The 17415-nt window shown below is 36.6% G+C and overlaps 1 protein-coding gene across 1 annotated transcript in view; it reads right to left on the bottom strand.

Moving 5' to 3' along the window:
• Sol1 overlaps positions 1-17415 on the bottom strand; it is a 425973-nt gene that overhangs the window by 282026 nt on the left and 126532 nt on the right. The gene's annotated exons all lie outside the window — the stretch shown is intronic.

Genomic DNA, 17415 nt, shown 5'->3' with positions numbered 1-17415 from the left:
TCCAACAATGCATTAGGTCAAGTTAGCGTGGAGATTCGCAACATATGGAAACCTCTAATCAAGTGGAACACGACCAACCCCCACCAAACGGTCAGCTTCCGCTAAAACCGATGAAGCGGGTAGAGGAAAGGGGGGATGGGTGAAAGCACTTAAATGACCTATAAATAGTCAGATCTCTGAGGAATAAGTCCAAGTTATCACCCGAAGTTGATTGTGGATACTAACAATCGAAACTTCGTGAATTAACTTAGATTGGAATCCTTTAATTTTTTATTTTTTTTTTCTTGTTAATGATTTTTGAATTTTCATCTCGTGTTGAAAGTTCAATTTTTTTTATTTTACGGTTGGTGCTTGTATTTTATTTCATTGTAGTTCCAGTTTTTTGCCTAATATAATTGTTATTTTTTTCAGCAATTTTTTTTTCAAATTCTCACATATTCTTTCAGGGATTTCAAATCAACTTATATCATTCCATTAGACAATGGAAAGCACCACGAAACATTGTCAACCGCCTTCAAATAAGAGAACCGTATACAGTTTTTCTGAATTTTTTGGAGGCGGTTTATGTCCGATTGTCATGTCCCATGGATGATATCACATTAAGAGACCCTGGGTACTATCAGTGCTTCGCAAAGCTTCAGTTTGAGCCTAGATATTATCAAGTCTCTATTTCGGTACAGCTGCCGTACGATATTATAGGAATTCTGACAAATTACACTAACATACTTGTGGAATCAGAAGTCGGGGTCTAAGCACAGTCCTAGGTTTACTAAAAAAAGTGTATCATCACCAAGTGAAAGTACCCATGAGTAAAAGTTGGGATTTACTCGTATTCAGTTTTATATTTGTATATAAATATAAAACAATATTTATATTGTAATTGCTTAAAGTACGTTCAATGAGTATGAGATTTTGATGATTTGAATTTTTTAAAAGCTTTTTCTCTTAATTTCATAATTTCCCTCAAATTATAGGTGGGTCAAGGGTCACATAATATAATCAGGGCACACAATATAATCAGGACATGATATCTTAAATATAAAAAGAGGTCGAATACGTCAATTTCAGATTGGAGAGAGACATTTCTTTTCATTGTCTGTATAATTCCATTTCAATCCAGCAGTGATGTGGAGAAATTCGGAAATGTGAATGGAAATAAAAATCGAATAGCACATTCTTGAAACAATGTCGTACAATTTTTCAAAATGGAATGTACTATAGTAGGAACTTTCATGCAATGCAGTCGCCATCTAACTCGAGGTTTTGGGATCGATTATTCAGATAGCTCATAACACTCATTCATTAGACCTGAAGTAGCCATCAAAATGATTTTCAACTGGTTGAGTTCTAATTTATTGAGTGTCAATGCCAAAAAAACAAATTTATTGCATTTACTTCAACAACTAGAGACCAACCGGTTTGAAATATTATAAAAATCCACAAAATATCTTATGTGAATATTTCCAATTGTATCTGTACCTCTATACATGAAACAACCAATCTCTGCAGTAAAACACATTGGTTATACAGTAACTACATAGACAAAGTAAATTATTCTATTAATTTTATCAGCTTAGGAATATAATGAACAGAGAAATGATAATGAGGATGTATGAAGTCTTGACTAATTAATAATAAGTTACTGTATAACATTATGGGGTAGTGGAAAGTGGAAAGTGGAAAGTCATCTTCGTTTCAAGCAAGTGGAAGCCCAGCTCCCTTACCCTTTTGGCTGATTTTTGTCGAAGAAGGACAAATGAGTTCATGATTGAGAGGGGATATTGGCGGTATGAAGTTCTCAGACATCAGTACCGCCCTTCACGGGGTACCCCTACCTGGCTGGGGTGGAATGGATAAACAATCTATTCGTCCTCTAACGGGGGACATGAGGGCCTAATTCGATAGAGTGTCTACAGCATAATCTATAGCTTCCCTAACTAACGGATTTTCGTGAGTTTCCGCGCTATCAAAAATTCGCCGATTCCTCGACTGAATGTACTGCCAAATGGAAAGCAGCTGCAAATCTCTGCGGATGGCTTCATTCCGCACGAACCAAGGAGCATTTACAATTATCCTAATCAACTTGTGTTGTAATCTCTTATCGTGTTGTAGATTTTGTTTTTCAAACTCAATTCGGATCTTTTGTAAATCAGAGGGTACAGAGGCTAGCTATTCGACCATCGATCTTTGATTTAACGCACATGACCATGGGGTGCTATCTTCTATACATCGCTAGTTAACTTGGAAGTGATTCAAAATTCATTATTGGGAAGTATGATGGAAAAGATCGAAGGTATTATACTCAGTCGTATGATAGAATTGGATTATTCCTTTATATACTGACGTTATCAATGATTATAGGACATTGCCATATTTGGGTGAACCAACCAATAATATTGCCAGTTTTTTGAAGAGGGAATTCGAAAACGTAGCTTTCATAATGAGTGATGATCTAGGTGAATTTATTGAAAATAATAAAGTCAAAACTTCGGTGTCGGACAGATCAGGAGTATATAATTTGACTTGTGGCTCTTGTCCAAAACTGTAGATTGGCCAAACAGGAAGAACATTTTTCCAAAGAATTGAAGATGCTAGAAGTAGTTTTGAAAATAGAAAGGCCATTTCCACATTTGCAAACCACCTTTTATCAGAAGGACATGAGTTAAATCATGAATACGACGTGTTACATTTAGAAGAGACTGTATGATCAAGTAGAATTGAGCAACTCCCTGTTACTAAATATTTTTCAAATCTGCAAAGCTCAGGAAATTTAATTCATTACAAACTTAGGTAGAAAGTAGGTACTTGAAATGTAGATACTTCAATAAGTTATATTTAGCATAGAATGTGTAGAATTGGTTACCGTGTTAGGAATCACACGTTAAAAGGTAAGACCTCGTTAGTCCTTAGCTCGCACAAGTTTCTCAACTTTTGAGAGTTGTCGTTCATATCGGGGCGACAGCTGATTAACGGAAAAACAGATTAAAAAACAGAACAGATTTTTAAAACAGTTTGTGAAGACATGCCTGAAGAAGCCATTATATGGCGAAACAAGTGTTGCGTTTCTGTAAAACCGTTTAGGGAAAATCCAACAATGAAGTGTTTTTTGAATACGTTAGTTATGGATTTTCATCAAGTATCGGCCAATTCCATCATATACAATAAGAATTGTTATTTCATATCACAACCGAAACTCTCGAAATTACCGGCGCTATTTTCGTAGTACGAGATTTGGAACGAAATTAGGACTGTTTTGCTTGCTTTCTGACATTTTGGTGAGATACTTTCCCTTTCAAAATTCACAAACTCTTTTCCATTCCCCATATAGGCTCTGCTTTCAAATGACTCTATTTATCTAAGTCTTGGTGACTGGATAACTCGAAAAGCTTTCCTAGTCACTGAATAGAAGAATGAAGTAACGAAAAAAATTGAGTTTATTTCACTGTAGGCGAATACACGTCATATGATTTTCCATAAAACAAAGTGCTGAAATATCACGTTTCATTCCACAGCAGACACAATTCCAATTACTTCTTCTACAACAAATAAAAATCAATATGGTCCCTTCCGCGACTAGATTTAAATACCGAAATCCAATCCTACTGAAACAATCAAGAAATCCTGATGCAAATTCGAACGTCATAACTCCAGAGAGCTATCGATATCCAGATTTTTATTTCCATTCGCTGAAACCTGAATACATATCGAAGTGCATTTCCATCGGAGCTCAATCCGATTTGATGTATTTCGCCATTCAATGCACTGTATTCAGACTCGTAATATGCTGAACAATTATTTTGCGTCCACTCTGGTTGACTCGCTGGGATACATTACTTGACCTGGATTTCGATACTTCCACATAAGTCTTGGGGATGGATGTTTGGATTCCATAATGAACAGTGAAATAGTATAGTAACACAAAAATTAATTATGAGCTGTCATGAAAACTTCCTATGTAATTATATCACTTCTATTTGTAACTAACGTTACTGCAGTTTCGTCCTACCCAGCTGTCAGTCTGTAAATACTTGTATATTGACACCCTAAAAGTTGTCTCAAAACCTGCATATGGTAGGGTGTAAGCAACTATTAAATTTCAAGGTCGAAGGTCACAAAAATCGGTTTTTTGCGCTTTTTTTGGAAATATCTCATTTCCTATGGGTTTTTTGCTATTTTCATTTATTATCAATATTGTAGAATACAAAATTCTCTACAAATTTTGTTTAAAAAATTTTTTTTACGTTGAACCTTTTTCGAGATAGAGGGCAAAGAGCACGCGGTCACAGCATCACTTCAGGTCAACCGGTGCCTCCGGTCGAAAACGCGCCATATATAGTTGATGAACTATCGATAAATCAATGATTATAAATATTTGTCAATTTTTATTAACTATTTCGGGGTCATAGGTTCCATCTTCGTTAATGTCGCTCTGATATGGTAGAGCATTGAGACGAGATTGCCCATTACATTGGCCACAAGCTAAAGAGCATTGCAAGCCCGCTTTCCTGCATCCGCATCGCGAACCACAACCACTCTTGCAGTTGCAGAAAATTGTATTTAGCAAATCTTCTGGAGCAGGTGGTAAAATTGTCATGATAGGCTGCAGAAAATCGTTTCGCATTGCCCAACCCCATACCTGGAGTTCCAAATCATGTCCTAACCAAGTTTGAACTTGATAATATACACGATTGAAATTATGATGAGCAGCTGCACTTGTTGGTGGAATATTTGAAAGCTGCACAGGTTTATTAAGTTTTGTAGACTTGACGTAATGCATATAACGAAGATGATCGAGACTTTTCACAGATTTCGGAGCATTATAGACTGCCAATAAGGTTTGAGTTCCACTCTCTAATAATCTCTGGGCCGAACAATTTTCTTCCTCAAATGCTGCAGCTAGTTCATCCAAATTTGTCAGTTTCTCAAAAACTTTTAAAAATGATTTTTTTCCTTTTTTAAAAAGCGTAGAAGTTGTGTCACAGCCACTTAATGCGTGCAGAAATAAAATATGTTTTTTAGAATGAGGATAATTATCAAAACTTTTAGTCGAGTATATCTCCGTTTTTACATTACCTTTCCCAACTTTTTTAAAGAAAATTTCTTGTTCGTAAGACAGTGTACGCCCAATTAAAATGACAAGTAAATCAATATCTTGTCCTATTGTAACTGCAGTTTCTTTAGACTTTGATTCTTCAATTGCAGTTTCAACAATAAGAACATCCGCATCATCTCTGGCTTGTTTAGTAGTAATATTTGCAGCTTGTAATTTTTCAATTAACATATTAATGAACTTATCTTTGTTATTTCGATTTGATAAGAATTTTTCTTGAGTAACTGGTACAACCATTGTTTCATCGAAACAAACTTCATACGTTTTTGAAAGTGCAGCAGACCTTCTCTGCTGCTCCATAGCTTTTACGCTCTTACTGTAGTCTGAATATCCGTCAAATACAACAATTATTTTGGAACTGTAATGCCTTTGTAAATAATTCATGTATTTATCAAAAATAATAGATAAAATTTGACCAATATTTATAATCTTTGATTTATCGATAGTTCATCAACTATATATGGCGCGTTTTCGACCGGAGGCACCGGTTGACCTGAAGTGATGCTGTGACCGCGCGCTCTCCACCCTTTACCTCGAAAACGGTTCACCGTATAAAAAATTTTTCCAAACAAAATTTGTAGAGAATTTTATATTCTACAATATTGATAATAAATACAAATAGCAAAAAACCCATAGGAAATGAGATATTTCCAAAAAAAGCGCAAAAAACAGTTTTTTCTGAACTTTGACCTTGAAATTTAATAGTTGCTCACACCCTACCATATGTAGGTTTTGAGACAACTTTAAGGATGTCAATATACAAGTATTTACAGACTTACAGCTGGGTATCTCGAATTCCGAGATTCTTACCTAATTTAAGCTTAAATGACTGGATTAATATACCTATATAACCACAGCAGATAATATTAAACAGGCATTAATGACTTTATTATCTGAATTTCGTTTATCTGTGATCTTTGATCGCTAATCTGAAAAACGGCAAGTAGAACAAGTCAATTTTGTCATTTAGCAAAAAATATCTGCAATGCTCACGTTTATGAATTTCCAAAAATTCCAAATGATTGACCTTGTCTGCATAGTGAAAAATTTCCATATCGTTCAGATTCAGAAACTGGTGGTTGCATTTCAAGGAATATAAGATATGCGTCGGTTCAGGCTGACAGTGACGTCATAACACCAGTCAGGTTGCCTCTCAGCTCGTCCAGGCAACCAGAGTGCACCAAATTGTCACGTGGTGTCTTGTTACCCAGTTGGCTAGGCGATGAGCCAATCAGAGTGTACCAAATTGTCACGTAGCGTCCTTAACATATCATCCAGCTCGCCAGCTAATCAGAGTGCACGCTTCTGCATCCCAGAACATCGTGGCGGGAGATTTGAATTTTCTGTGAACATAAATAATTCGAATAGGTAACCATTCTACGAGGCATACCACCCAGTCACGTGGCGCGCTTACGTCAGCCCACCTTTTTGCTCAACACATTTTTGTTTCATGACGTCATAAAAAAAAGTTTTTTTTTGTTGGAGAATTGAACACATGTCGTTGGTATGATAGACTTAATTAGTCGTTAGATATTGAAAGTAATTGCGAACTGTTGATAGTGATGGCTTCGGTCATTGCTTTTCGAATTGTTTTTACATTTGAATTATGATTTCTGAACAGTAAAACATATTTAGTTTTGTTCGAAGTAATATTGAGAAAAACAATTATGACAGAGTCGGAAGCGAATTATCAGTGTTTGCGGTGACGGTAACAATACGAGCGTGCTCATGAGTTACAAAATTGAGTCTACAGGGTGTTGTTCTAAATTTAAAAACATGATCGCCATGAGTTTGAAAGATAGTATGTTGTAAAATGAAAGAAATTTGAGGAGTGTTGTGAAAAGTAATTATGAGAGTTATTGGATGGGGAATGTTGTCAGTTTTTTCAGAATATACGTCGAGTCAGGCAAACAGTGACGTCATCACACCAGTTTAGTTGCGTCTCAGCTCGCCCAGGCATAACTTTGGTCCTTGCTTTTTTACCAACACATGTTAAAATCACACATTTCTTGATTTCTATGATTCTTTTCTGACTAACTTCTGGGTTGTGTTTGCGTTGAAACCATTATTCTATCCTATCTGTATAGTGATTTCAATTTTCCTATCCAGATTGTTAGCGGACAAAAATTGAAGGCTTCTCATTTATGACTATCGGGATAGAAAGAATCACAATGGATACACCGAACTCAAATTTACTATTATTATGTGTGATGTTTAGGTCTGGGAAATATTATTATGTTTCTTTTTCTCTGTTTCGAGTGTGGACTGTATATTTCTATTAAGATTATTCATAAATGTCACAAATTGGTTCAGCTGTCGTGTGGCACCTCTAAAACCAGCGAGAATTTCGTCTGAATATCTGTACTAGAAATGATATGATTTTTACCCAGGTCGAAATTTATTATAGTGGTCTCCAAGCTGTTCATAAATACGTCTGCTAAACGTGGACATTGGTAAACCTGAATCCTGTTAATGAATTTTTGTATTAAACTGTAAGTGATTCTGATTAACGTATACATAGAAAGCTGTCGGAATTTCAAATGGAGTTACATGGTCTACTTTGGCCATATTTGAAATGGGAGACTAATGTACATTCGTTGTACGGTATGTGAAAGGATATACTCTATGTATCGAATGAAACTGAAATTGAATTATGTGGCAAAGTTTGATTAGTCATTTTTTCTACTGTAGAGATCGAATTTTTGATGCTGTGGATGCATGAAAAATTTTGATTCTAATTCTTCATGATGATCTTCTACCACATTGTTAGCGGCTACATCCATCAATAATATCTAAATGACCATTATTTATTGACGACATGACAACTGAAAAATGAACGTAACATTAAAATGATATGAAGGTACGTATTGTTTTCACTAGTTCCTCGAGGCCATGAAAAAGATTTTATATCGTTTTTCTTCAGTTAGATGAATATATTTACAATCAAAAATTTCGATTATCACCAGGTTCTTTAATTTCAAACTTGAAACTGAAGATATTCATAGCTAAACAGTTTTGCAAAAACAGCTTCTATTCAGGAATCACGTTGTTGATCTTCATACAGGATATTTTCTGATAACTTGCTGACATGCGAAAATATTTGTGATGAACAGCACTAATTTGTTCCAGAAAATCGACGTCGATAAAACAACTTATCATGTCCCCAACCATCTAGACTAGATAACAAAAAACAAGTCGATGTTTTATACAGGTTTTCAAAAGACTTTTGATGAAGTTGATCCTGATATGAAATTCGAAAAGTTTCATAGGAGTGGCTCTGATACCCAACCACTCAAATTGCTGGCCTTGACACTTCAGAGTCAAATATGAAGGTAATTGTACAGGGAAATATCGCGTAAACTCTCGAGTCCGTTGAGAATGCAACCTGGGCCCATTAATTTTTCTTATATCCATCGAAGTACTGTGTGTGTCTGTTATTCGCAGATGACCTAATATTATGCCTCCAACTGTTAACTACGAACTGCCTTATGAAGTACTTCTCCGGGTAGACAGCACTGGATCCTCCAGGTGAAGAAGATATTGAGATCAGATAGTTCGTGGTTCACAGATGGATCAAAAATACCTTCTCTGGTACAGGTGTTTTTAGTTGCAGACCTATGACAGCCATATAGTCTGTCTGTGGATCTATGCGACTGTAATTCTAGCAGAAAACTATGCTATAGAAGAGACTGGTAGACTTAAACCTCACACACAAGTCAATAGACATTTTTTCGCATGGTCAAGCGGTGTTGGAAACTCTCTCTTGGCACCTACCGAGCAACGACTAAATGGTAGCAAACTGACAAAAACGACTCTCCTCAATAGGAAGACTCAACAAACTGTCTCCGGTTTGGATTCCTGGTCATAGCAACCTGGAAGGCATTGAGGCTGCTGACTCCCTTGCAAAGGAGGGTTGCAAGCAGCTTCATCGGACCAAAATTTGTTATTGGCATTGCTTCAGGTTTTGCCAAACAAACATTGAACACCTGGATAGCAAGGAGATTTAAGGACTCCAAGCCGTTCATTCACCCTTTATCCCTACTACAGCAGGAATGAACTACGATATCTATAAGACTTCTAGCAGATCACTATTCTAACCTGACATATACATATAGATATACCCTTATAGTTTATCGAATATTGAAGAAATTTTTGCTGGGTACAAGTTGGATGTGACAGACATAGATAATAGGAATTTTGAAAGAGTCGTTGGACTCAATGAGACGAGAACCAAGAAAGATTGCACATTCTGCTTAGTCACTAATATTCTGACTCGCAAATCATTCGTTGGGTTGCGACCTGAGAACATATCACATAGGAAGTTTTTCATAAATTATCGTCACAGGTATTTTTCGACATATGAAACTTGACACTACTTTTTCCAAAATGGTATATTTGTATGTAAAATGAATTGCTGGATACAAAAATGTAAAAACATTCAGGGTGTTTTGTTTGGAATTTCAAAGCTTCAATCATTTCCTGTGGAACTGAAAATGCTACTAAAAGCAATTATTATCCAATCAATTCGAATTGTGATACGATTAGAAACAATAAAATTCCACATTGATAACAGGAAAGACAAAAATGTTATATGGAGGGTAGCTTGACTTGGTTAACACCCGGTATACTAATGACAAAATAGAACATGAATGTTTTCTCCTTCTTTGTCTCCTTTCATCGAAACTTCACAAGTATGTGATCCTTCAGCAGCTGGAATGTCTCAACCGATTCATATTATTGATTATGTTTGTTTGTCTAGCGGCGTAGATTATCCTTCCAACACAATTATTAAGAGCCGCAGGCGGTATCAGAATGAAATTGACGTTCGACTCGGAAATTCTCAAATGAAAGACTCTATTGTTGATGAAGTCGATTGGCAAAAATAATTATGTTGGTGGAAACTGTTGCCTCTGGCACAAAATGATTGGGTTCGCCTAAGATAAGGATGGGATTATAACCGGAAATAATGCTCGTCTATATTCTCCCTATTGAAGATGGGTTGATATCGAAAGCAGGAATGAATTGCAGTTCTATCAAATAACTGAGCGAATAGAAATGTATTACTGCAAAAATTTTGAGACTTTTCTTTCCAATAGTTTGAATTCTCGATAGATTTAAAAAACTCAGCTTTTCACACAATATCCCCAAAAACTAAATTTCTGGGAAGAAATTTTGGGTAAACACCTCATAGGACCGTTCTATTTAGATGTACACCTACATTGTTGTGGATATTCAATTAACTGAATATCAAACATCAATATTGCCACCCAGTTGAATTCTCCATTGTTTGGCAGTTCCTTGATTAATACTTTTCGAGTTGATTAGAGATGATATGGTAACCCATATCCGCCGATTTAACACCACTAGACTTTTCTCGTGAAGATGAAAAAATGGAAAAAGATCTCTCAACATGTGGTTATGAGAACGGGCTGGTATATCTGCCTCAGTTCGGTAATCCGTCATGATCTTGAGATTTGAGAGTAGAAAGTGCATCATTCCAATTGGAACTTCAGTATGTAGAACATCCATCTCAGCAGAGTGGTCTATATAGATTCTGAGGAATTCAGATTGGAAATCTCTTCATTTCATTCTTGTCTTATTCTCCTTTTGGACGATATTCTACCCTCCACCGCAACCCGAAGGGTTTTTTGTGGCTCTCACCTATTTACACTTGACCAAATAAACCCAGCTAGATAGTTACAATTTTTGCATATGATGATTCAAATGACAGTGACCTGAAAGGAGGCCTGTTAGACATCGTAGTTCATCCCTACTGTAGTCTAACATCTGTTTGGTATCAAGCTTCGAAGGGTGAATAAACGCATTGGAGTGAGACACTTCTGGAAGATTCTGCTACAAATCGATTAATCTTTTTGTCATCCAGGTGTTCAATCTTTGTTTAGCAAAGCCTAAAGCGATGCGAGAGGTTTTGGTCCGATGAAGCTACTTTCAGCACCCTCCTTTGCAACGAAGTCAGCAGTCTCATTGCCTACCAGGCCAGGAATCCAGGCCAAAGACAATCTGTTGAGTCTTTCTATCGAGGAGAGTCGTTTTTGGCAATTTACTACCAATTAAGACGTTGCTTGGTAGGAGCCAAGAGTTTCCAACGTCGGTTGAGTGTCCGCGAATATTTTATTGACTTGTGTATGGGGTTGGATTCTTCCAATCTTCCAGCACACAATTCAATAGCGTGCATTTCCGCTTGAAATATAGTCGCACAGGTTCCTAGGCAGGTTGATATCTCTTGCCTGGGTCTGCGACTGAAGCACCTGCACCAGAACCTGAAGGTATTTTTGATCCATCTGTGAACCAACAACTAGCTGCTCTCAATATTTCCTTCTCCCGGAGGATCAAGTCCTGTTTTACCCGGTGCTGGAAACTCCACCAAGAATATTCACGACGAATTATTTCATTATATCATTATCAACTGTGATATATTCAAGGTGGAATACTATATTTTCACATATTTCATAATATATTTGATATGGATTTCATCCAGGGGTACCAGCCTTGCCCAAAAATCGTAATAATTCCTATACTTCAATAACTCAAGCTCCATTGGAAGTTTGTTTAAAAAAGCTTCGCAATTCAATCAATCAATTTGAGGTGAACCTCACTTTCGATTTCTTCCTTTAATAAATATATGTGTGTAATGTACACATTTCGTTGATATTTGTAAATGATATCAGCTTTCTGAAAGCTTTTTATTTATTTTTATGTCGATGTAGAAATATGTAATCATTGAAAATACCAGAACCACAACGAATGCACTGAAGAAAGTGGAAAGAGAACGATTAAAGATAAGACAGCTACGTAATTGCAACATGATTATCAAGTCTTGGGATAAAATGTTTTTGGCTTTCTACTACTCCATCTTGATAAAAAAATGTGGGAATCTTCCGAAGAAAGGAAGGAAGTAATCAATTTGAAAATATGTAACTATACATGAATGTGTAGATCTTGCAAAGAAGCAACTTTCAGACACAAACTGGAAGAAACCCCTTCTGAAACAGCTACTTTCATATAAACATTGAATTACACGAAAGAAAAAAATACTCTACTGAGTGAAGAAAAGTATCTTCTGTATAATTCAGTGTTCATATAAAAGTATATGTTTCGAAAGATTTTTTTTCTTTCGTGTAATTCAATGTTTATATGAAATTAGCTGTTTCAGGAGAGCTTTCTTCCTGTTTGTGTCTGAAAGTTGCTTCTTTGCATGATCTATACATCCATGTATAGTCACTTATTAGCGAATTGATCAGTTCCTTACTTTCTTTGGAAGATTCCCACATTTTTTATCAAGATGGGGTAGTAGAAAGCCAAAAACTTTGTTTCCCAATAATTGATCACTCCTTAATATACAACCCCTTCAATTCATTATTAATTCATTATTTAAACTGCTGGAATATGTGCAGAAAAGATATGTCTAAGTAACAGATCAAAGAATGCAATACTCCCAAAGTATCTACTGAGCAAGATGATGGATATTCAGGATTGGAATACGGGTCTTTCTTGGCATCATGCCATTCTCTGAATTTCAGGAATCGAACGATAATTCTAAACAGGCAAAACAGCATTAACCGCGAAGTCATTTGTATTCATTTGTGAGCTTGTCCGATTGCCAAATAGTAAGAAGGTCGTCCATTAGCATCATTGCCTGACGGTATTCAATCCCTGAATGCATAAATAATCATTAACTGGGAAGTCAGAAATCCGGAACATCTATCAGATTTGAATGCTATGAGAAAATTTGAGCATTCCAAGAATTGCTATAACTTTGTAACTTCTACCTTTAAACTTCACACAGAAAATACGGAATGGAAGTGAAAACACACTTCAATAAGATATTTTAGTGGAAGGTCTCTCAAATATTTTTATTTTTGATATAAACTAAACGAAAGAGCCCTTCAAAACTTTACCTTTCCGTCGTGAAAAAATTACACAGAGATCACGTTTGTTTTCAAATTTTCATATCTATATTCAAGACAGAAATAGGAATATAATGTTATGAACGATAAACAATTCCAGAGTTGGGAGCGTTGATGAGAAATTTCTTTCACATTCATGAATCTTGCATTGAAAATTTGATAAAAGATCTACTTCTGTACGATTTTTGAACAGTTCACATTGTTGACACTGGATCTGTTCAGTGAAATTTTTCAAATATACGAGTTTATTGAAAGCTATATATGTTAATCTAATTACCTAATAGCCTTGAGAAACATCATTATCGTAATCAAGTGATAAATTCTAAGAATCAAAGACGTGTTTTGTTGCTGCAAAAACGTAGGTAAACGGTTTTTTAGGTTTTCAGCAGTCTATGATTCAGCTATTTTATAATGTGAGGAAAGTTATTTTCAATTTTTTGTGGCCAGGTTTCATCTTCGTATATAATGACAGTATTATTTACGACTAATTATTTCACAATCTCATTTCGTGAAGAAGAGATTGTTCATATATATTATGAAGAGAATTGGCTCCAAAACTGTGCCTTTAGGTACGCCATATGTAATAGATTTTTCTACACTGATGTGATTTCGTACTTTAACTCGCTGCGTTCTGCCAGTCAAGTATGTCCTCATTAGACTATGCGCTGTATCATACGACATACGATGGATGCAGCTGCCTTTGATCTCTTTGTATATTTTTAAAGTTGGTGTGTATATTTTCCAAATAGAGTCAAAATTCAGAACAGACATAAAAGTACTCGTTCCATTTTTGAGGTAGTAGGAAGTCGATTTTTCAATAGATAAGTACTATGCTGAGATATCCAAAGCATGTTTCTGAACAATTAATGGATTTTTTCAAATATGTTAATGCATTTTTATGGATGAGTTAATTTTCTGTTATGTGAGCATTACTTGCGAGGATTTTTTTCTTCTTGGAGCCAAAAAGATATATCTACTATTCTAAGGAAATAAAATTGTATCGTGTATTGTATTGCTAGGTGATTCATATGAGGTAAGTTGATGACTTCTATTGCTCCTTTATATATACTTCCTCTTCTTCCTTCTTTCTTGTGGAGAAAAGTCCTGAAAGCATTTTTCTACATGAATTCATTCCACAGTGTTTTATATTCGACGTAAATTATCCTTTCTACACAGACATGGTGCTTAGATTTCACAAAAGGATGTTCCTAAGATACTAATACGTTTACATAACACTGATTTATGACTTGACATTGTATCAATTCACTTATCACTGTTAACATTCGATATTTCTGAAGGAACGTTTATAATAAACGACGGTAAAATACTTGTGTGGAATTCTCACTTCAAACGGTAAATTCTCATAATATAATTATATTAAATATTTCCTGAAAACCTGCAAGCAACCTGAATAGACGTGAAAAACGTATGAACGAAACATTATACTTTCTCATTCATCACAGTTATCAGACCTACATCTCAGGAAAATATTTCCATTTATATTCGTTCAGAGATCCAGCTCACGTAGTTTGATATTCCACGTTTTTACGTTGCCATTTGGCGGAGGTTAGTATAATACCATTGTTCTATATAGCTACTGGTATGGAGAAAAAGGTTTATCGACTGAATAGGTAGTTATGTATTACGATTTGGGGGATTCAAAATGAGTTTATCCCCTGTATTTAAGTGGTTTAATATTTGGAAAGTGTGTCCCAAAAAGTGCCCGTGACCGTTGATTGCTGGAAAACAATTTAAATGAAAAGTGACGGATTCATTCGAGTTTTTAATGTAAATTTTAATACATAAAAACCGGTGTAGATAAGTTTAAATATAAGGTTTCTTATTGGGTCCTTGCTATCTTTTAATTTGAATAAAACAATGTGTTTGTGGGATATCATTGAAATTTTTCAATCGTTTGTTACAATTATTTGTGTAATATAACATCGTTCAAATATTCGTCACAACTTCTCTGGGTAAAGCGCATCCGAAACGTCCAATTTCACATACAAGATGGAAGATGCTGTTACCACCCGGCATCGCCCGGTGAAATACCATCACAACGGCTTAAGCTTATCACCCACTTGTCCGACACAGCACAGCACGACCCGTCCTGTCAAAATACGGATAGGATTGGAACAATGACAATGGATGGACAACCGCCCACTAGACCGGCATGACACAGCCAAGATCGTACACCGCCGGAAAAGATTCCAGCTCTCCGATCCTGACCGGCAAATAACGGAACGTTCTATGACAGACTGGCCAAGCGTGCGCGTCCCGACCAGCGCTTGCCAGCATCAACTTGTCCAAAAGTGCTTGGGAAGTTTCTATCTTTCTGTTTTCCTATTCCATCAGATGACAGCACAGTGTCAGACGGTACCTATGAAAATGGACTGGCCAAGTGAGCGCGTCGCTGGCCAGCGCTTGTCAGCATCAACTTGTCCAAATGTGCATAGGAAGTTTCTGTCTTTCTGTTTTGCCATTCTATCAGTTGACAGCACAGTATCAGACGGTACCTATGAAAATAGATGGGAAAAAATTGAGTCCAGAAGTTCTGGAAATTTGCCTGGAGTCGTTCGGAAATACTGGAAAAATTCCTCATCGTCTTCTATCAGGTCCTTGAATAGATGATGAAACTCTCCCAGATTCTTCCTTTTTTGATAAATGGGATGGACCCGTCTACATTCAATAATGCAGCCACTATAATGACGATTTCTCCGTCAGAACTGCTAGTGACAGACATGTTTCTGTCATCGATTGATGTCAAGTGAAATTTCCTTGAAATTGAACAAACAGCACCTTCATTATGCTGGTTGAAGCTGGATAAGTGGGCGATGCTACGACCCGTCGCCATCAGGCGACGGACAGCGCCGTGTTGTGCTGTGCCGAACAAGTGAGCCACAAGCTTCAGGCAGCGTAAAGTTGCTTTCGTGCTAACGTTACTTTGCCGTGACACTGTTTCCGGTTTCAAGGGTGGGAATATAAGGAAAAATGCGTGATGGCGCTCCATGAGTCTGTATACTCCGGAGGTAGAATAGCTCCCAAATCGGATGTCCAGGTGGAGGCTGATTCAAGGGCATCATCCTACAGGAGTTATTCGAAAACCACTATTTCTGACAGTCAGCAGGGTCTTTCTAACATCAGTACACAGGGAAATAGCAGGTTCACTGCAGTTGTTGGGAGGCCAACTAGCAATTTCCAAACCGATTCCTGCAACATCAGATAACTCAACTCAAATACTAACTCAGTGCACCAACATCTGCAATCAAATAGTCCTCAAATTCTTGCATTCATAGAAACCGAAGTCAGTGCTCCAATAAACCCTGTCAATTTTCTATATCCCGGCTATGATTTGCACTCCCGATATAGACGTAACTTTGGAATATCTCTTTTTATCAGAGTATGAATGAGCTAACCAGGAATCCTGATCGTGATGAAGAATATTCTTCTTGATCTATACCTAACAACCAATCCATTGATTTACACAGTCACCGTAAGGTCTCCATTGGGATCTTCTGGCCACAAACATGTTTCAGTATTGAGTGAATTACCGTTTAATGTTGGGGAACAATCTAAGCTACGCAAAGTTTGGCATTACAGATCAGCTGAATGGGAGAATTTTCAAGACCATTTCCAGCTCTAGAGACTTGTGCTTGAGAATTTTGTTTGTTCACGTACCCATTCAACCTTCAGTTTCTGGGTCAGTTGAATTTTGCTTGGGTGCAAGCCCAAATCACTACCCAAAATTAGTCAAAATTCGTGGTCAGGAAAGGCCGAGTTCCTGTGAGCGATGCGAAATCGACTGCCTCGGATTCTCCTGCACACTCTCACAGATAGCCTTAACAGTATCACCCTCATTGGTGCACTTAGAAGATTAAATACTTGCCTTATCACTTCGTCTGAATCACAACCTTGGATAACACAACGAAACATTCATTTCTTTTATATCATCACGACTTCATGTTTCTGAAGAAGAAATTTGCTTTTGTCACGTTGACAGTAGGTATGCATATGTAAACAGTTAGTTGATTCAATTCCTGCTGAAGAATTTTCATTCAAATTGAAAAAAAAATTTAAAATAAATTAGTTTACTGGAGAAAAAACTTTTTCCCAGAAACAAAACACAAGCACTACATGAAAATTCTCAGGGCGCTTTAATAGCGATGCTTGTGCGAAAGTAACGAGTCTCGTCAGATTTGAATAGCTGGAGATTGAATTCATTTGGAAGAACGTTCTCAAGAAGTTTATTCCACATAAACGCAGTTCTCCAAATGAAAGAGTTCTCAAACAGTGAAGTTCGAGGTGTACTGAGTTGAACCTCAAAATGATTAGCAGCCACTGACCGTCACGTGTTTTTGATATGTATCACTCTTGGTG

This window comes from Leptinotarsa decemlineata, unplaced genomic scaffold, assembly GCF_025532065.1.
Source record: "Leptinotarsa decemlineata unplaced genomic scaffold, Ldec_3_MD MMD2_tig00026328_RagTag_RagTag, whole genome shotgun sequence".
In the NCBI taxonomy this organism is placed as follows: Eukaryota; Metazoa; Arthropoda; class Insecta; order Coleoptera; family Chrysomelidae; genus Leptinotarsa; species Leptinotarsa decemlineata.
The sequence above is the reverse complement of the archived record's forward strand: the minus strand, read 5'-3'. Positions and strand labels throughout refer to the sequence as shown.